Below are 23,062 nucleotides of genomic sequence, written 5' to 3' on the forward strand. Positions count from 1 at the left end.
GTGAGTTATATTCAGCTAAGACAAATATTCAGCTAAGACAAAGCAGAAAAATTATCTTTGGGCCTCGGGGCAGATTTTCTATCACAAAACAAAACCAAAGAAGTGAAGCAGGAAAAAGAGCCTCCATCACTCGGTTAATGCGGAATTATAAACGTGTGTGGAATGCAGGTGCCTTCACTCCACCCTCACGTCACCACACCTGTCTGGTTCTGTTATTACAACAGAGATGCAAAGAAAGTGACATTTCGGTGCACTCAGCTTTGCTGCATTTATTATAAGAGGCTTATTTGCTCTTAGCTCAAAAGTTGCTTCTAAAGAAGTTTAGGAGTTCGTTCAGAAAGACAAAAAGACGAAAATCTAGAGATGTAAAGCTGAAAAACTTAGATATCGCAGAAGCCCTAAAAAGTATGATTATTCCTAATATGTCCAGGTATCCATATAAAGCAAATACAGCTATATTCTGATCTATAATCATACACAGGTTATACTGCATGTTGCCTAATATTCTGATGAGAGAGAGAGAGAGAGAGAGAGAGAGAGAGAGAGAAATATCATATATTCCTGAGTATCCATCCTGAATCACATATGCTGCAGGATTTATGTTCTCATATATTTTGCCCTACAGTGATCTACACATTATATGTATCCATAGAGATAATATATGGCCCTGAATATCTAAATCTAGATCCATAGAGAAACTGATGAAAAACCTGATCTAGATCTATATGCTGGTCAGTGCTGGTTCAAGTGGCTAAAGCTCTGGGTTGTTGATCAGAGGTTCAAACCCCAGCACTGCCAAGCTGCCGCTGTTGGGCCCATGAACAAGGCCCTTAAACCCTCTCTGCTCCAATGGTGCTGTATCATGTCTGACTCTGTGCTCTGACCCAAAACTCCAAAGAACCTCCTGAAAATGATTTTCACTGTGGTCTAATGAATAGGTGACAAAATATATGTCTCTTCTTTTTTTTTTTTACTGTCTCTGAGGTTTTTTTGGTCAGACACACTAACACTCTATGTCCGTAAAACAAAACAACACACAGATTAGACAAAAAACACACGGAGGATACAAATTACTCAATAAAAACACACACACTGAAGGCGAACAGAAGTAATCCTGTAACTTTGCTGTAAATGCTCTATTTTAGTAACCCAGCTAGGTAGAAATAATGGGCCTGGAATGTGTAGAATGACGCAGCATAACATAGAAGTTACGAAAAGGTTTTCTTTAAATGCGCAATAAGAACTTACTACCTGAGAGAAGAAAATGAGTTGCTTTACATTGCCAATGGTTTAATAATAAAGATGTTTCTGATCGCAGGTCTCATCATCCAATTAGTATTTTAATCATAGTAAATGTGAGCACGGCTCTTTGCTAAGGTAAGTGACAAACCTTCAAAACGACTACAGAGATTTTATGTAAATTAAGCACATTATTTTTCCACTAAGGACAGATAAAGAATCCTTTCTATGTGCACAAAACCTGTTTGATTAATTTCTTTAGTATATAATTCTGGTCTATAATGATGTAGAGTTATTAGCGGTGGTGTTAATTAGCAGTGGTGACAGAGGCGGCACCACAACCCAGAGAAAAATAATGCTTACACACACACACTCACACTCTCTCACACTCTCTCACACTCTCTCACACTCTCTCACACTCTCTCACACTCTCTCACACTCTCTCACACTCTCTCACACTCTCTCACACAGGTTTGGAAGAAAATGTGCTAAAAATAATTATGTAGAAACGTCTGTTCTACAAGAGACATGACAAAGAGCTCGGACCGACTTCTCAGTGAATCCGATGTGTTACGAGAAATCGGTCTCCATGGCAACAAATGAAACACTTTTACTTTACTTGTGTCTGGAGTAAAATAAAGAATAAAGCTCTGCGTTGTCAGAGTGATGGGATATTTTATGACCTCTTGCAGATTTAAGTCCGGTAATAGTTTATACGAACCACTCTTATAGTAAGGTATGTAATGCAAGGTATCTCTGGTGCAGCTAACAATGATTACGATGAAAAAAACTCATGAGAACGAAGGGACTCACAAATCAGTACAAGCAGATCTTTGGCTGTTTATAAATGACCTTGGCGTTCGAGTTGAATGTGATCTATTTTCAACTCATACACATGTATAAACACAAAATATCCCAAAATCCGTTCGTATACGGAGTCCAGCTTTGACGCATGCGTGAAATCAAACTCATACGTGATCAGAGAACCCAAGCGAGTTCGTGCAAGCTGAACATTTTAACAACCAGTTTCTTCTGATTAATATAATAGCTTCAATTCTCTGATTAAAAAAAAAAAGATTTTGCACACAACCTTTGCAGTACTGTACAGTACTGTACATAACTACTGGATCTGTTTAGATGTTCGTTCAACTTGTTCTGCTTGATGGTGCGCATTTCATATCTAGCACCCAGCAAAATGTCAAGCATCCAAGTGTAATGTTTAAAGGGCATGCTTTTTTAAGAACAAATACCAGCTGAAGTGTTCAGCATTCTTCAGCATGCTTTATGTGTGTGTGTGTGTGTGTGTGTGTGTGTGTGTATATATGAGTGTGTAAGAAGAGACTCTGGAGCAGGTTTCAGATTCCGACCAACAACACACCCAGAAATCATCAAGTCAGGTTCTGCTGTTAGGCCCTAATCCAAAAACGCTTTTTTTCCCCTCACCTCTTTATATTATTCAGAAATCCAGTGATAATGAAGCAGTTTCGCCGAGTTACAACAGACACTCGATTCAGCTAGTTAGTGATCTACCAGGCGATGACGCTGATGCTCTGGAAGTTTGAGTGGAGCGTACAGACGAGGAGGTCTGGACTGTAGCGCTGTTGCATCAACTGATAAAGATTAATAAACAAGTTGTCATTGTGGAATTTTGCTTTAAGATAAATTAAGCAATAATAATTAGTTGCATACAATGTGCGAAAAAGTAGCATCTGATATTTCTGTTAGCATGATGATGGATTTTGGCTTTTAGTGCGATTCATCTTTAATGAAAAGGGAAGTTCAACTTGGGTGCATATTATCCATACTCAACTCTAACAAATGTTCTGTGGACAAAATAGATAGATAGATTTACAGCTCCATATCTACCGTGATATTCCTGATGTCACAGTGATGTACCCGATATATATATATATATATATACCTCTACAATTCCTCTGGTTATAGCAAAGAACCCAACTCCGTCAAGGCTGAGCGACTCTGTACAGAAGCTGACCTTACTCACAGCCTAAGGCCTACTGGGGTGAGCAAATCCATTTCACAAACCCACCTAAAGTAGTGCTATAGAAACCGGCAGAGGGGAGAGAGGGAGAAGGAGAGAGAGAGAGAGAATGAATGAATGAAACCAGGCTCCTGTGTTGAAACTGAAACCATTAAGAGGGTAGGTGGGCATAAAGCCCTATTCTGATGTGCCATCTCAATGCTTCATCAAGCACAGACAGGCCTAACTGGTTTTCTTCTTACATCCGATGTTGCAGGGATACAGAAAGCAAAAGTACTCGTAACTACCTACAAGAGTTTACAGCATTATTATTATTTATTATTATTATCACAGCAATTTTGATTTCAGATTGAAGGTTTCCATAACAGCAGCGCTGACAAAAGCTCCAGCTATAAATGCTTATATACTTGTACAGAAGCTAAAGTTTTAGAATTAAAAAACAAAATCAAACCTTTGCCAATTTTTTCCCAATTCCAAACAATTATTGATTCCTGGTATTAAAAACTATGGGTTAAACAAAGCTCCTCTGAATCGATCAATTGATTCCTTCTATTGAATACTATGAGACACACCCAAAGCTTCAGAGTCGATTCACTGATTCATGGTTAAACCCAGCTCTTTGGAGTCGATTCACTGATTCCTGGTATTAAAAGCTATGAGTCAAACCCAGCTCTTTGGAGTCGAATCACTGATTCATTGTATTGAAAACTATTAGTCAAACCCCTAATCTTAGGAGTCGATTCACTGAGTTAATTCACTGCAACATAGGATGCAGGCCCAAAGCTTTGGAGTCAATTCACTAATTCTCTTTTTCAGTGTTAATTTTTTTGGGATAAACATTTCCATTTGAAAGTAAATAAATGAATTAATAAATAGATAAATATTTATCATAATTCATTTTATATCATTTTTTTTGTAAACAGATGGTTCCTAAGACATTTTATCAGTTTATTGGGTATTTAAATATCTTTCTATCTATCTATAAATGTAAACTAATTGTAATTATTTAAATGAAGGCGTTCGTTAATACCGAGACAGAAAATCAGGAATAGATAAAAGACGGCCATCTTGTGAAATGTCCCGACTCTTTAGGGAGACATGTATTTCGCGAGAAAATCCATTTTCCTCTTTACATTTACAGCATTGGGCAGACGCCCTTATCCAGAGCGACGTACATAAGTCAGGGTTTCTGCAGGGTTTAATCAGTCAAATTTAAGACTTTTTAAGACCTTTTTATGACCATTATGATTTGAATTTATGACCTACACGAATTACGATAAATAACTTCAGTCATTAAAATTCCTTTTAAGAGTCTTTATTATTGACTTTCATGGACAGTAACAAGTTTTATTATTTCAAGAGTAATTCTATTATTTCTTACTTAAGATTAAGAAACTGAAGCCTTCGCCTTCTTTTTCTTGAGTATCAAGAACACAGGAACACTTAACAATTGTAACATTGTAAAGTAACATTGTGTGCAATAGGCTTGATACCGATTGTTAGCGACGGGCTTGAGCCAGCTACTGAACGCACCGTCTTCGAGCCACAGATCGTTAAAGGTACATTTTCCCATTGTGATAGCCAGGATGATTTCAATTAAACTAATCAGTGACTCAGTATGATACAGTATGTTCGGAGTTCGCACGGGTTTCTGTGAAAGTCCTTCGGACAAGTCTGTATGCTGCCGCATGGACCTTGTAGTTCTGGAACGCTGTGATACCAGTGTGATACCACCCAGATTCCTCATACAGAACTACAACAGGCGAAACAAATGAATCCCATTGCCGCCACGAGCGCATTTTGATTGAAGAACAAATTAATGGACGAGCAGATCAATTTAAGACGTGGATAAATGTTTTTTATGACCTTGTGTGGAAAATCCGGACGTTTTTATGTCTTTTTATGGCCTTAAATTCTTATTGTTAAATTTATGACTTTTTATGACCCCGCGGAAACCCTGATAAGTGCTTAAATCTCTAACATTGAATCATTAATGCTGGCTCACTAGGTTATATACTTAAGATACCATGAGTTGAAAACATTTGTTCAAAGTTACAATGAAAAAGTGTCAAAGGTCGAGTTTTTTTTTTTTTTTTTTTTTTTTTTAAATGCAAAAGATAAGGAAAGAAGTGCTAGTTGAAGTGTTTCCTGAATAAGTAGGTCTTCAACCGCCGCTTGAAAATATCCAGTGACTCAGCTGTCCGGACCTTTAGGGGAAATTCGTTCCACCACCTTGGTGCCAGAACAGAGAAGAGTCTTGTAGTATACTTGCCTCTTACCCTGAGAGATGGTGGAACCAGTCGAGCAGTGGTGGTAGATCGGAGGGTGCGGGGTGCAGTGTGAGGAGTGATGAGGGCTTTGAGGTAAGAGGGAGCTGGTCCATTTTTGGCTTTGTAGGCCAGCATCAGTGTTTTGAATCTGATGCGTGCAGCTACAGGAAGCCAGTGGAGGGGGATCGCAGCAGCGGGGTGGTATGGAGGGATCTCAGCAGCGGGGTGGTGTATCACAAACATGAGTCAGCTGTTGTTTAAGAATCTCTGTGACAATCTACTTTGCTATTCATTCGATTGATGCAAATCTGCAACGCATTTGCTTTACGAGTCAGCAAATTCAAATCGGTAAGTCTTGACCATACGACTTTTTGCTATTTGGATGCAATGTCCATAGGAAAAAAAGAGCATTTTACTACGCAAAAGAGACACACAGGTCACTGCATTAAGTAGCATGAAGTAGCAACACGTTCACTTATTCACTGCTGAAGACCACTAATGATATATCAGGACATGATATGCTTTTATCACCCACACTCTCGTATCCAATATGTTTAAGTGACATAATTTTGGTGTGAAAGCATGAAGATTAGAAAGAAACCAAAAAAAGAAAGAAAGGAAGAAAGAAAGATAGAATAAACAAACAGAAAACAGAAAAAAAATGTAAAAGAAAGAAAGAAAAAGAAAAATAAGTGAAGAAAGAGATAAAAATTGAAAAAAAAAAAATTGTGAAAAATGAATCAACCAACAATACCAAACCTACTGTGTTTCTTCCTCTTTTTTAAAGAAAGAAAGAAAGAAAGAAAGAAAGAAAGAAATTGACAGTGATGAATAAAAATGGACAAAAAAAAGTTCAATTATTTTTATATATACAAATTACAAAATAATGAGAGACACTCAGTTGAATAAAAATATTAACCAAAAAAAATTCTAAATGTAAAAAATGTCATTTAAAAGTAAATGTTAAGAGGAAGTGAATTCTGAAGAGTTTTCATTAATGCGACTGGAGCACGAAGGCCAGATCTGTGAGGTCTTTATCTCAGACTCTGACCGAGCCGAACGGCATCTGTGTCACACCTGAATTCTTTCAGCAACACAAAAAGCATCCTGAAAGCTCGGTGACGCATGTGAGCGATTCCCCGTTTTCTCAAACTCACAATACAGATGGAATAATAGGAATCAATTGTTTCATAAAATAAAATAAAAATCCATAAAGGAACTCGCAGTAGGCACAAAAGAACCCCAACACATGAGCAAACACACACTTGTGTGATGTAGAGTATGCACAAGACACCCAGGTTAATTCGACATCCATCATCCTGCTGTAGAAAATGTACAGATAGAACATTTAGGATCTTCTCATCCAGCAGCTTCACTCCTGCTTTCCTTACTGTCGTGGCTATATGTTGTACACACGTGTGAGTTTTTTGTTTTTTTTTAAACATGAAGAAAAAAAAAAAAAACCCATGAGCTGCATTTTCCGGAAGGTGAATCTGCTTTAGCAGGCAAATAATCTCCTGTCATGCAGAAACACGTCAAGAGCCGTGAGACCTGTTTGGTGTTGAGCAAAATTAATCTCGACCTTACACACGGCACCTGAACGAATGACACAACTCGCTTTGAGTCGCCTTTTCTCCTGGATGTAGCAAACCAGGTCTATAAACACGAATCCTCAACGTTAGACCAAAACACACACAAAAAAAAAAATTTTCACCCTTCAGTCAAACCGATGATGAAAGACAACAAAATATCTTCTGACACATTTAGCATCTTTTATTCAAATTGAAATAAACGGAATGTAAATTCTAAACACCATTTTTTTTTTTTTTACAAATTTAGCATTCTAACTTTTTCTTAATAATAATAATAATAATAATAATAATAATAATAATAATATCTCCTAAGAAGAACGCAATCAGGAGAGGAACATAAAAAGACACCGCAGTCACGACACCAAGTAAAAGAAACAGAAACAAACGTATATAACGTAATATAAGCCACAGTAAGTCAAACGCTGAACTGTTTTTTGTCAACGTTAATCATTTATACTCATTTTTATCCTATGGACAATCCATCCACAAACACTTTTTGTCCATTTATAGTTACAGATAAAGTTAAAGCAAAGCAACTCATCCCTTACGTTATAGCAGCTACAAACATCCTTAACGAAAACCAGATTGTCTTTAAGCTAATCAGAGAAGTTACAGCTTTTCCGGCTGTTAGAAAACATCGACACTTTCCATAATTCCAAAACTCATCAGATTCCACATTTTTATGCTACGATCCTAAATGTACGACATGAAGTCCTTGTGAATTAGCTGCTCATATGGAAGCATCAGCATTTTAAGATACAAAAGCCACATCCATATAAACCTAGATAAATGAATAAATCGAGGAAAAAAACGAATCGACACCTTTGAGAAACCAACGAGACACGGTACGAAGTAGAAATCGTTACCTTGACGAAGTCCGAGTGCGTTTTAGAATCAGGAGTGTTCCTCCAGGATTTTGTGATTTCACAATCGCAGAATTGAATTCAATTCATTTCAACATTTCAGCAGATTTACCACAGATTTACCGAGACTCGTCGTGTCGCGTCATCACAACACGCCAAAGAGCTGTGCGATTCACGTGCATCTAAAATGACTAGAGCTATCAAAGAAGCTCATCCTGTGCTTGATATTTCAGAAAACCTGCTAAAAATCATGCACGAAAAAGCTGCATCTCAAATAAAAATGGAATAAAATCAAATAATCAAAAAAAAAAATCTGTGCACAACAGTCAAAAAAAATGCAAATTCCCAAAATCCTAGAGAGATTTGACACAAAAATGACACTTTTACTCTTGTATGTACAATTTTAGGCAGCGTAATTAAAATGGTTTCAATTTGTAAAGTCTACCTAGTATGTGCAGGTCTGGTGAAGAAAAGAACAGGTATTTTAACTGCCTGCTTTCTCTTGGTGAAACTGTGCAACCGTAGACATGCTTGTTTTTTGTTTCTACATGAATTTGACTCGATGGACTCGCCTCTGCTGTAAAGGTCACGGGAAGCGAATTCATGAATAGGATGAATAGAAACACGGCACCTCCATGTGTGACACACAAACAGTGAGATCTCAGGAAAACTCTTTACAAGTTCTGACAGGCCTGGTTTTGAGTGTATTGCACTTCCCACAAACACACACACACACACAAAACACAAGAGAACATGCGATTTGAAAACGAATGAATGCGCCCGGATACAAGGGGTCTGTCTTTTCTTTACACAAGGGCTCTAAAGAAGTCATTATAAACATTTTTCTTAATAATAATTCAAAAAAGCGGTTCCAAGAAACCTGGTTGAAAGCCACATAAGCTCATGACGTGTTTCTCGCCTTCACTATACACCATTAAAGATTAAAAGAGCTCGGGCAGGGCTGAAACCCGAGGCGAGGGTGTGGCTGAAACATGGCCGCCGACCAGGCCGACTACTCCAATTATCACACCTCTAAGCATGGTACATTACAGACGTGCAACAATCCCATTCCATGTATCCCACTTTTCAGTAGATATCACCGAACAGGATCAGAGTATCCCCAGTAAACCTTACCAATAAATTTTTTTAAATAAATAATTTTATAATAAACTTTTTTTTTTTTTTTTTTTAATGTATAAAAGTTTTTCCTGATCAGTCTATGCAAAATAAAATTTGCCTTCAGAAAAAAAAACAACAACACAATTTTACTGGTAAGTATTGAGGAAGGTAAAGATCTGTTTTTCTATCGCGTTCAACAACTGGAGCTGCTGTTGACTTGCAAAACAAAAGTTTTTATTTGGTATGTATATTTAAACAAAAATGGAGTTCACGGTGACATGACGCACGCTGTTGCTCTAATGAGAACACGCACGACTCGTACCAAACGCCACCGCTGGCCTTCGATAGCTCGAGTCAGAAAGATGCAGCTACGTGGAAATACTGAGAACAAAAAACTACCAACCAAAAGACATCATAATTTATGTAGAGAAAATAAAGACACGCGCTGTGATGAGAAAACGTCCAAATGTTGACTGACTGACTGTCAAGAGCAAAAAAACTGGAAAGCAATTGTCACAAAACATTTTGACATTTCAAAACAGGTCAAAATACAAGATATGAATCTACATATATATCGTCTATTTTACCTCATAGCGTATTCCCTCATCTGCTTTTACAGATTTCTACATTTATTTAAGATATTTTTAGGTTCATCTCCTGAGGTAGACAAACAGATCCAAATGTAAATGTGTGGAAACAAAAAGTGTGTGTGTGTGTGTGTGTGTGTGTGTGTGTGTGTGTGTGTGTGTGTGTGTGTGTGTGTGGACGAAAGTGCTGCATTATGTAACACACATCTTTAACATGTTGATTCGGTGTTGTTAGTTTCAGACAACCTTTAAAATGGCTTCCTAAAAATGATACACATTTGTTCAGAAATGAAGCCAAATTACTGACTGCTTAGAGATATAAACTGATTTGTTCTGGCAAAAGGTTCAAAAGCTCAAATCTTAAATAAACAAACAAACAAACAAACAAACAAACAAACAAACAAACAAACAAACCTATATTAAAGATGTACGCTATACAATTTGGTCCAAATGGTTCTGTAATGAATATAAACACTAGTGTACAGTTATATACGTATACACACACACACACACACATATATACATATACATATACGTATATATATATATATATATATATATATATATATACACACATATATATACACACACACATATATACACACACACACACACACCTGTCTACTCATTCCTTCACATAATGTGCAGAAAATCAACTAAAGGTATACAATAATGTGTTTATTTTCCAGTAGTGTTTGTAAAGTCTCTAAAATAAAGAGCTTTGTTCCTGATATGAAGTCTGAGGTAAAAAAAATCAGCAGACTTTCCTGTTCCTGTCAGTTCCACACTGAGCTTCCATACAAACCATACAAACTCTAATAACTTCATTCTACTCATTTAATAAACCTCATGTTATCAAAGCGATAACTGCTGTGTAAACAAACCAGAATCTATAAAAACTGACAAAAAAAAATTCTCAACTCAATATTCTTTTAATATTTCAGCAGCACCTGAGAGAGATGAGATGCTATCCTACACTAGCCTACCTGACAAAGACACACCTGTATATATATATACTGTATATGTGTGTGTGTGTGTGTATACATATACATATACTTAGAAAAAACAAACACCAGACTGTTTAAAACAAATAACTTTTTTTCCAAAAACTTACCTTTTCTCAAATGAATTTCTTTTAACGTCCTTAGACCAAGAGGTCGGTGATTAATGGTTCATTCTAACCACCACGTCCGTCCGCTTCCAACTGACTGCTTGCTTGCTTGCTTTCTTTCTCTCTCTCTCTCTCTCTCTCTCTCTCTCTCTTTCTACCTGGATGATTGGAAACTTGAAAAACCGGTTGGACGAGACGTGTTGTATTTTGTTTTTTTTTTTAAAAGAGGCAGGTTAAAATTCCAGCGAGGACATTTAACACTCCTGAGTATGAAGTTCCTGCTTCTTGAGACGCAACACGTCACTTCACCAGAACAGCGCAAAAAAGCATCTCGCGTAGTAAAAGGAAAACGTGTGGTCACGTGAGCGCGCAGGTGAGCGCGCAGGTGAGCAGGTAAACACGGCGTGGCTCGAATCGGTGAACACAGCAGGTCTGTTTGGTAATGTGGCGTAATTACGGTACTAGTAGTAGCAGTTGTAGTACTAGTAATAGTAGTAGTAGTAGTAGTAGTAAGGCTTTGCGCGTCTTTTATAAAGATTACGCCCAGGTACGCAGGTAGAACTTCACAGGGTTGCCAGAGTTACTTTATTCGAATCCACTTTTAGGGTGTGAGGTGTGAAGTAAAAGGAAAATATTGCACAAATTTGCTGACTTTTACAATTATTTCTGTTTATTTCCGTCCATTCATGTACAGTTTGACTTAAAGAAGTTACAGCATGTCATTTAGAGACAATGCAGAGTGCAAGAGTCCCAAGCCAAGCATCATTGGACTATTTAGAATTAAACAGCATAGATGTGATATAGCAATAAATAATTTCAAAAACATAAATAATAAACAATATATAACAAAGGATACTAATATATACGATATATAAGTTGAAATAATAATTTAAAATAAAAAAAATGAACAATACAAATTATATTATTATTATTATTGTTGTTGATGTTGTTGTTGTTGTTGTTGTAATTATCCCAGTAGTCATTTTCATAGTCCATGTGATCTTAGAAGTGTATAAGAGTAGTTACATACAATCTGGCAACTCTTGTGGCAGTGAATTATATTATGCAATCAAATTATCCAATAAATTAAAAATCATGCTGCTAATTATAGCATTTATGTCTACACCTAATTGAAGCAATTTATACCTTTTAAAAAAAAAAACACTTTATATAACGACGAGCAAAGAAAAAAGTCTATTAGATGTCATTTGTGTGATCTGCTGTTAGAATATTAAATGCTGGTATATACTACTACTGCTACTACACATATATCACTGACTAACTAACTAACTAACTAACCAACTAGCCAACTAACTTATTAACTACGTTTTTAAGCTAATGGTGTAAGTACATACAACACTCCACTCCTGTGGGTCTTTGATTGGTTTGTCATGAGTGTGAAGGCCATATAGCATTCTAATGACCATTATAATGAACCTTTCACGTTCTCCCAGTGCCCTTATAGGGTTTTTCAGAGTGTGTTATGTGTGTGAATTGTGTCCTGCGATGCACTTTATTTCTCCTGCCAAGTTTTCCAAGGACAGAATCCAGATCCACCACATCCGGGATATCAGAAGCTTCCTGTCCACGATAAAGCACTTACTGAAGATGAAGGAATGGAAAATATATAGAAGTCAACTATCATCTCTGGATGACCAGAATTTTATGTGTGTATTGTGAAAGAGTTTACAAAAGGCAAACACTTTTAGAATGTATAGGATTCTAGGAATGATTTTATTCCATTTGCCTTTTAAGTATTGTAAATATTTTTAGAGCATCAATAGTTTTTGGAGAAAATAATAATATCATTTAAAAAGCAGCAGTAGGCTATAATTCTATTTTCCCCCTAATTATTCATTCATTCATCTTCTACCGCTTATCCGAACTACCTCGGGTCACGGGGAGCCTGTGCCTATCTCAGGCGTCATCGGGCATCAAGGCAGGATTCACCCTGGACGGAGTGCCAACCCATCACAGGGCACACACACACACACACACACTCATTCACTCACGCAATCACACACTAGGGACAATTTTTTTCCAGAGATGCCAATCGACCTACCATTCATGTCTTTGGACCGGGGGAGGAAACCGGAGTACCCGGAGGAAACCCCCGAGGCACGGGGAGAACATGCAAACTCCACACACACAAGGTGGAGGCGGGAATCGAACCCCGACCCTGGAGGTGTGAGGCGAACGTGCTAACCACTAAGCCACCGTGCCCCCCCCCCAATTATAAAATTACAAATCTTATTGAAGGAGGAATATGCTTCTTTCTTTCTTTCTTTCTTTCTTTTTTAAACTGGGACCAATGTGTACCTTAATCTCATAAAGTTTGTTTTTTTTTCTCCATTTTATTTTTTACAATAATTCTGGAGTTGAAGGTTGTCAATAATTTTAGGGATAACTCACTCTACGTATATCAATCCATCCATCCATCCATCCATCCATCCATCCATCCTGTCTTCTGTACTTTATAGAGGACAAAATGTTCTCACATTACGTCACTAGATGGCGCTCTCACATCTGTCATTTACGTTCCTGTCCATCTTCATCTTCTCCACCTTCCTCTCGAGTTCTCTACAGGTTCATACTTGTTCATGAATGTTTTGTAATAAATTGTGCTGTTCGTATAGAATGTCTAACTTTGTCTGAATCTTCTGTGTCTTCTGGAAAGGCTTGCAGTGTGACAGATAATAGTCCCTGCGTGTCTCTGCTGCATTACATCAGTGATGTTTTGGTCTGGATAAAGTGTAATTACCCTTATTAAATGGAGACGATGATTGTTTGTGGCATTTGTTAGAAGTGGTTGGAGTGAGGGGAAAAAAAAGGACTCTGGGTTCGTTGAAGTCGTCTTGGTGCAAAATATTATATAATAATAAAATACATATAGAAAAAATGTAAATATTTCTTTCCCATAAATAATATTAAGGTGTTATGTATTCACAGCTTCATGGGCCATTAGCCAGGTCATCACTGCGTGAAAATGTAGTTTCATAATAAACAGTATGGAATTTTTACAGCGTAGGAAGGGTGGGTGCCAATATATATGCCTATTAACACGATTTGAGTTGTCGTTTTGTACGAATGTAGTTTTGGATAAATTATGTCGATTTAAATGGTTTGTTAATCTTACATTCTCTATTCTGAACGCCATGTGATTGTTGACCTGTCGAAGTTTTCTGTAAGGAGACCTTTATTCAGAATTTAGCCACAGGTTCATTGCTTTTAAACAGCCAGAGGTAAAGCTGTATATGTACTTTTTTATCATTAAACGGATTCTTTACATCTGAATACAATTTTTGAATTTCTGAACCGTCTCACAAAACTGTCTACAAGCCCAAAAATCTTCTGCGGTTTCTAGGGTCCTGACAGCATCTGCTCATTGTGTGGCAAAGCAGCACTCGGGGGTCTCAAATCAACTCAGATTGCAGTGATTCACACTATTCCCGGATAAAAGTTAGTGATTCAGAGCTCTTTGTACGGTCCTGTTTCCTTTAGACCGGATAAATGCTCTGTTGTGTCTCCATAATGGATAAAATTCAGGGTCATTTGCGTTGTGCTACAACAGAGAGAACTAGAAGCTGAAAAAGGTTTGCAAATTTAACTGTGACCTGTTCCAGACGGGCTAGCGAGCTCAAACTTTTCCTTTGAGGAAAGATGATGACTAAAGCTCACAATAAATTTAGAAACCACTTTTAGCAGCTTGCATTAAATCTATTAAACACAACACATAAAGACCAGATGCTTTAGATCGCTAGATCGTTAGATCTCTATCATCGCATTTGTATTAGTTTACGGTTCATTTCTTTACTTGCTAGAAGCATACGTGAAGACTTAGAAGAATACATGACTTGGTCCAGGAGAGATTTCAAAAACAGTGGCAAAATTCAATAGTTCTATCTGTAGTTATTTACATTTATGGCATTTTGCATACGCCCTTTCCAGAGCAGCTTACATTTATCTAATTTAGACTTTGAGGGCTATGGGCCTTGCCCAGGGGCCCAGGGGTGGCAGCTCTGTGGCCCCAGATATTGAATTCCCAACTTGCTGACAGATAGACCAACACCTTAACCACTAAGCTACCACTTCCCCATAGTAATATCAGTTTGATCTAAGCTTCAGAAAAGATCTATAAAAATCTGCTAAAGATTGTATAAAGATCTAAAAGATCTGCTCTGTAACAGTCAGGACGTTTTCCTCTTCTGGGGAAAGTATTATGTATTCGTTTCTCTTGGTTTTATCCGTGTTACTACATTTACAGTACATTTACAGCATTTAGCAGACGCCCTTATCCAGAGCGACTTACATTTCTATCTCATTTTTTTATACAACTGAGCAATTGAGGGTTAAGGGCCTTGCTCAGGGGCCCAACTGTGGCAGCTGGACTGTGGTGGACGTAGGAATCAAACTCACAACCTTCCGATTGGTAGTCCGACACCTTAACCACTAGGCTACCACATCCCCAATGTACTAATTACATATCCCACATCTCCAAGTACACTATGTTGAGTCTTTCCAGATGAATACAAGCTTCTTGACCGGTGATAAATTCTGTCCTGTAATAACACCTGAAACTCACGCAGGAAGTGTCTACATGAACCCCATGCACCTGGAGGTCACCTGTCCTGACTCACAGCTGCTCTCGCTCTCTTAACGACTGCTCTGCGGACGGGCTAATAAACGTCGTGTCAAGCTTTAAATTAACGACCTTCCTTTTGTCGTCCCACGAATTTCTTTGGCCAACGTGATATGAACAATACCAACAAAAATAGTGAAATGTTTCAATTCCCTTTTTTATTATTAGAATTCTGCAGGCATATATAACGTATTACCTCAGGTACAGAATGAGATATGAGGTCTGTTAACAGAAGAAACAAGAAACAAACCAGTTAATATAGAAACAAACTTTGTACACAACCTTCACCAGATGCAACAAAGAAAAAAAATGATAAGGCTAATAAGGCTCTAATGATAAGGTTCAGATATTACTGTTCTATTGCGTATACTGTATATATTCTCAGTATAGGGCTCTAGATTTTATAAAATAATCATTGCAATACATCTCCAATCCTCATGCGATGGGGAGGCATGTTTTTTTTCTCCTTTTTGTCCTGACAGCGTATAATACAATAACAACACAAGACTATCAGCTATATCCTTAGTTAGCATTTTTTTTAAAATCTTTCTTGTGGTCAGTGGTTGATGGGAGGGGGACAGTAAAGAGCGAGAGCGAGAGATAGAGACAGAGAGAGAGAGAGAGAGAGAGAGAGAGAGAGAGGGTGACTCATCACCCCAGGGCTCTTTCATATTACTGCCTGAGCATGTTTACCCGAATCTCATTCGTACTGGTTTACATTTTTATGGAGGATGGAGGAGCCTCACACCCCCCTCTACCCATTAAAAAAAAACAGAAAAAGCTGACCTCACCACAAGATTTTGTGCAAGCATGCACTTTATGTACAAAACAAATTTAACATCGTCCGCTGATCTCTAATCAGCACACATTGAGCAAAACACAGACTTTTGCACGCACACCATTACAGCCGCATACACCATTATTATATTTTTCTATTATATGTTTTAATATTGGCCCCATATTGGCCCCATATTTTGCCCCATATTGGCCCCATATTGGCCCCATATTGGCTCCATATTGGCCCCATATTTGGCCCCATATTGGCCCCATATTGGCCCCATATTTGGCCCCATATTGGCCCCATATTTTGCCCCATATTGGCCCCATATTGGCCCCATATTTTGCCCCATATTGGCCCCATATTGGCTCCATATTGGCCCCATATTGGCCCCATATTGGCCCCATATTTGGCCCCATATTGGCCCCATATTTGGCCCCATATTGGCCCCATATTTTGCCCCATATTGGCCCCATATTGGCCCCATATTTGGCCCCATATTGGCCCCATATTTTGCCCCATATTGGCCCCATATTGGCCCCATATTGGCTCCATATTGGCCCCATATTTGGCCCCATATTGGCCCCATATTTGGCCCCATATTGGCCCCATATTTTGCCCCATATTGGCCCCATATTGGCCCCATATTTTGCCCCATATTGGCCCCATATTGGCTCCATATTGGCCCCATATTGGCCCCATATTTGGCCCCATATTGGCCCCATATTTGGCCCCATATTGGCCCCATATTTTGCCCCATATTGGCCCCATATTGGCCCCATATTTTGCCCCATATTGGCCCCATATTGGCCCCATATTTTGCCCCATATTGGCCCCATATTGGCTCCATATTGGCCCCATATTTGGCCCCATATTGGCCCCATATTTGGCCCCATATTGGCCCCATATTTTGCCCCATATTGGCCCCATATTGGCCCCATATTTTGCCCCATATTGGCCCCATATTGGCTCCATATTGGCCCCATATTTTGCCCCATATTGGCCCCATATTGGCCCCATATTTTGCCCCATATTGGCCCCATATTGGCTCCATATTGGCCCCATATTTGGCCCCATATTTTGCCCCATATTGGCCCCATATTGGCCCCATATTGGCCCCATATTGGCCCCATATTGGCTCCATATTGGCCCCATATTTGGCCCCATATTGGCCCCATATTTTTCTATTATATGTTTTAATATTGGCCCCATTATTTCTACTTGTGAGAAATTAAATACCAGGGACTGTGTGTTATTGTGAGCTTAAACATACCAAAATGTTTTATTAAACATATATACATACATTTTATTTTAAGAAAAGGATGCAAGAATAGTCTTAGGTCTGATTCGTGAGAGTGTTTCTATAGTAACAGATAATTCACAGGGATTTGTACGGCATTTTGACATTTTGCATGTTAACAAAGAAAATATTCTAATCACTGATATGATTTAAAATGAAAGATTTATAGAAGGAGTCTCAAGTGTTTCCATCATACTTGCTGAATTTGAGGTTTCTCTTTTTTTTCACATATTATCTTGTCATAGATACAGTTCGTATATTTAAGGAATAACTGTGAGGAAAGTGTGACTTAGCTCAAACTGCCTCCCAAAATTTCATTTTATCTACATGCAGGTCAAATTACAGAGAGAAAGATAGAAACTTCACTGGAAATGTGAAAATAAAAACCTTTATTTATTTGTTTGCATTTTAGCTTAGATTTATAGATAGAGTTATATGGGAACGTAAACCCAGAGGAATTTCCTATGATTCCTACGCCTTTTTCCATTTAATTCTAAATACAAGATATTCAGGTCCACTTATCTAAACAGGAAATGCTTCATGGCAGCATGAAAAGTATTCCAGCGAAACTACAATTACATTTAGACGTTGTTTTTATAGATTAAATCAGAGCCAGAATCTAATGTCTAATCTGCTGTATTGAGCACCATTCCAGCATGGTGATTAGACGTTTTATCTGACAGCACGTCTTCAGAGTACACGGGTTACAGGTTGCGTATTTACAGAGTGATTTCATTCCATTAAAACCTGATTTATCTTACAAAAAAAGAAAAGGTTCCTTTAATATATTCAATATAGTATAGGAAAAAAGCTTTAAACACATGCGGCGCTTGGGATAGAAAATACGCACCGAAGAATCTGTTTTTTCAGTTGACTATTGTCAAACTATTTAACATCACAGCAACAGAGGATTTAAAAAAAATATATATATATATATATATATATATATATATATATATATATATATACATATATATATATATATATATATATACGAAACAATGGCATGCATTGACTTTCAAGCATTGAAGCAAGACACCATTCATTCATTCATTCATTTTCTACCGCTTATCCGAACTACCTCGGGTCACGGGGAGCCTGTGCCTATCTCAGGCGTCATCGGGCATCAAGGCAGGATACACCGTGGACGGAGTGCCAACCCATCGCAGGGCAAATGGAAACCCTCGAGGCACGGGGAGAACATGCAAACTCCACACACACAACGCGGAGGCAGGAATCGAACCCCAACCCTGGAGGTGTGAGGCGAACGTGCTAACCACTAAGCCACCGTGCCCCCAGACACCATTCAAAAATACATTTTAATAAGCTGTTCTTTTAACAGACACCTGGAGGGACTTACACACCTCCCTTTTCCCACCGCCTTGGATCAGAACATAGAGTCGCCGTAGTCTATACGCAGAAACTGACTTAATCTTAAAATTAAACAGTTTAACCTTAATATAATTGATTAAAAATATCTGATAAGTCAATTTCCATTCTACCTGCCAGTGCACTGGGATTAGATCTCATGACCTTTTGCTAACAGACGGTCAGTGATTTCTTATCGTAATGTTCAGCAAAAATCTCCGTCCCTGATTTGTGACTCTGTAAGAATGAAAAGAAAAGTAAACGTGAAGCACAAAAGATCCAAACAACGCTGGAGGGGGAGGCTGCATTTGTTTGGAGTTTGAGTTTCTAAATAACTAGCTTTAGCGAATTTCCATCAACATCCCTGATTTACCTTCAACTGCTGAGCTACTGCACCACTGTGACAAGCACAGACTGTAACTCAAACGAAAGTGAATCAGTTTGGTCCGACACAAAACTTTGTACTCTTCCCACTTGTTTCCCAATGCTTTTTGATAATAGATGCAATGAAGGATGGCCATTTTATCAACCAGTGTTAAATTCTGTAACCTGATTGGTCAGAATGCAGTTCTATAGTGCCAGATATTTCACAGGGACTTGTATGGCTCTCCACATTCATTCATTCATTTTCTACCGCTTATCCGAACTACCTCGGGTCACGGGGAGCCTGTGCCTATCTCAGGCGTCATCGGGCATCAAGACAGGATACACCCTGGATGGAGTGCCAACCCACCGCAGGGCACACACACACACACGCAATCATACACTACGGACAATTTTCCAGAGATGCCAATCAACCTACCATGCATGTCTTTGGACCGGGGGAGGAAACCGGAGTACCCGGAGGAAACCCCCGAGGCACGGGGAGAACATGCAAACTCCACTCACACAAGGTGGAGGTGGGAATCGAACCCCCAACCCTGGAGGTGTGAGGCGAACGTGCTAACCACTAAGCCACCGTGCCCTGGCTCTCCACATAATCCATTAAAATGATATGCGTTAAAATGAAAGATTTATAAAAAGGAGTCTTCCTCACATTGAAATATGGAATGGTAAAAGAAAGAGAGGGAGACATCTAGAGGAAGAAAAGTGAGAGAAGTTTGCCTCAAAACCAGGGGTGTATGGATTTTGCATGTTCTTCCTGTGCTTTGGGGGGTTTCCTCCAGGTTCTCTGGATTCCTCCTAATATTTAAAGACGTGTTGTTGGCTGTGTTGATTGGCATCTCTAAATTGTCTGTAGTGTGTGAATGTGTGTGATTGTGCCCTGTAATGAGCTGGCACCAAGTCTACTCACCAACTCTCTCGGTCCTCCATGTACCCTATGTAGGATAAGTGCTACAGATAATGGATGGATATAGACATGCTTTTTAGATCTCTATTCAGCCTTTATTTGTGTATCCTTGTAAAGTTATTGATATGAGATATTCACCCTCACATCTACTGTGTTCATTTAAGTCTAGAAAGAGAAAAAAAAAATTTAAATCCGTTTATTTTGTCCATTTGAGATGCCTCAGACTGACCATGGTTCCTCTTCCAGCAGAGCGAGCCGTGATGGCTTAATGCTTTAGTTCAAAGGCAAATCTGTCAGTAATTAAAGCTGACAGCCTGCCTGTGGGCTCCAGCGGCTGTTTAGAGGTTAGAAGCGATTCCATGGGGGAAAGTCGTCACTCGCTTGCTGGTTTATTAGGCTTTGTTGTGGTTGGTTCTCCTGGTCACGTCCACTGGCGCACCAGATCAGAAACCAGGGAGCGAATCAAACCAAAATCAACAGCCACTGATTCACAGTCAGGGATTTTATTTATGTTTTGTAGTTAAGCAAGAATAAGGTGACTTTCCCTAACAGTGACCTTTGCACTTGTAACAGCACATATTTGTTCCTCCACTGGGTGGCGCTAAAACAGGCCTAGAGGCATCATTACAAATATTTAATCATCATCATATGGCTCTTATTCCCAATTTTATAGTACAATTATGGGTTATTATTGCTGTTGATTATCATTCTACTCCATTCTTTTTCCAGTTTCTCATGATATGGGATTGGATTGTGGCCAATAAATGAAATCAGAATCAGGTTTATTGGCCAAGTGTGTTGACACACACAAGGAATTTGGTTCTAGCTGTTTGGCTGTCCACGTTCAGCACCGAATGTCTCCGTCGTGTCCGTCGTGTCCCGCCCCACATTGGTGGTTAATATGAAGCTCATATGAAAGTAGACACTACTGCATGGCTTTAAGAATGATTTTAAAAGCGTTTTATAAGTATTTCTGTTTTTTCCCTAGCTGACTAGGTGCAATATATTCATAGGAAAGTTCTACAAAATACAATATTTTTTTCCAGACAAATGTTTCTATCTTTAAAGTACATGGTGATATCAAACCCTCTGAGATTTGCATTTATGGCATTTGGCAGATGCTCTTATCCAGAGAAACTTACATTTATCTCATTTATATAGCTGGGAGGCACGGTGGCGTAGTGGTTAGCACGTTCGCCTCACACCTCCAGGGTTGGGGGTTCGATTCCCGCCTCCACCTTGTGTGTGTGGAGTTTGCATGTTCTCCCCGTGCCTCAGGGGTTTCCTCCGGGTACTCCGGTTTCCTCCCCCGGTCCAAAGACATGCATGGTAGGTTGATTGGCATCTCTGGAAAATTGTCCGCAGTGTGCGATTGCGTGAGTGAATGAGAGTGTGTGTGTGTGCCCTGCAATGGGTTGGCACTCCGTCCAGGGTGTATCCTGCCTTGATGCCCGATGACACCTGAGATAGACACAGGCTCCCCGTGACCTGAGGGTTAAGGGCCTTGCTCGGAGGCCCAGAAGAGGCCCACAAGTACCATTACTTCAGCTCTGATGAATTCTTCATTCTGATTGGTCAAATGTTGTTGAATAATTATATAATGTGTTTTTGGCTACACAACGAATCGCAGGTTTATAAAACCGGTCGCTCATTGAAGCAAAGTGTTTTGGTGTAAGGGAACAATCAGGTCACAGACATCTTTATTTCTATTGAGAGAGAAAATCACAGAATTGTCATAATCTTAGAATTCCAAATCTTTCTCTCTCTCTCTCTCTCTCTCTCTCTCTCTCCATATATCTATAAATAATAACCTTTTACTTTAGAAAATGAAAATCATAATGCATCCTAAACCTTACGAAGCTTTAATTCCATGCTCCTGTATGATGCGAACATTATTTCCACAGACGTCCACGATGACACACTAGCTGCTGGGTCATAATGATGAATGACTTGTGAACAAAAACTTTAATGTTTCAACACAAGACCTATAAATCCTCTAGTTTGGGTTTAGATTGGACCGTGAACAGGGTGAATGACATAAAAGTGCTGCTGAGTTGCTTTTTCATTCAGTCTATTTCAGAACATTGAGCTTTCTTTAAACTCACCGTGACATTCCAGCCCTTATCGAAGGCCAAGTTTCTGTCTTCATGTTCTCACATTACTGTCCGTATCAGATCAGATCATACAGAAGATCAGACCTTCTCTGAAATAAAAAAAAAAGGTGTATCGATTCAGGGTCAGTTGATCTTAATTAGCATTCGTTCACATCAACATGTGAGGATAGCGCTAATCAATGCCGCGGCCTGCGTCTCGATCTCTGCCAAGAGAAATATGAGATCGCTTATGAAAGTTGTATATCTTGGCTCACGGTGGTCTAAACCATCATAAGATATGAAACACTGCTCCATGAGAAAGCCTTTTAGTTTAATTTATGACAGAAAACAGGCTTTTTGTTACAGGAAGATAAAGAAAGAAAAGTCGATGAGTGATCTGACAGGGTTTGCAAACCACTGAGAGAAGATTTAACGTACGTTTGTTTAGTTTTACAATTAGGTCTAAATTTAAGTTTAAAAGCAAATATTTTAAGGGGGAAAAAATAAATTCAAAGACTAAACAGTCAAATATTCAGTGAAAACTGAATTCTCAAATATGATTGGGTTTGGATTTGTTTTCATACTGTAACTGTCTTTAGTAACAGCTACCACCCCAGATACATGTAGCACATATTCACAACTAAAAGGAATAAAAGACGTCATATTTATCTTTGACGTGGAGACGGAAAGAGTCTCCTGTGTCAGAACTTTGTACCAGACAGTACTGTAAATTTTCCACCATGCAAAAGTCTTCTGGTGAGGAAACAACTGCTGCTGCGATAACGTAAGCAATAACAGGAACTAGCTCAGAAG

General features: G+C 38.7%; 1 protein-coding gene across 3 annotated transcripts in view; it reads right to left on the bottom strand.

The window, feature by feature from the left end:
* The window catches only part of atp8b1 (ATPase phospholipid transporting 8B1), a 31,017-nt gene extending 19,953 nt beyond the window's left edge, over window positions 1-11,064 (bottom strand). For all 3 annotated transcript variants that reach the window (XM_060890738.1, XM_060890737.1, XM_060890736.1), the window contains exon 1: window positions 10,784-11,064. The gene's annotated coding sequence lies outside the window, so the exon portion shown is untranslated. The remainder of the gene's footprint in view (window positions 1-10,783) is intronic.
* Window positions 11,065-23,062: the final 11,998 nt, after the last annotated feature.

The sequence above is a fragment of the Tachysurus vachellii genome, chromosome 17 (assembly GCF_030014155.1).
Source record: "Tachysurus vachellii isolate PV-2020 chromosome 17, HZAU_Pvac_v1, whole genome shotgun sequence".
In the NCBI taxonomy this organism is placed as follows: domain Eukaryota; kingdom Metazoa; phylum Chordata; class Actinopteri; order Siluriformes; family Bagridae; genus Tachysurus; species Tachysurus vachellii.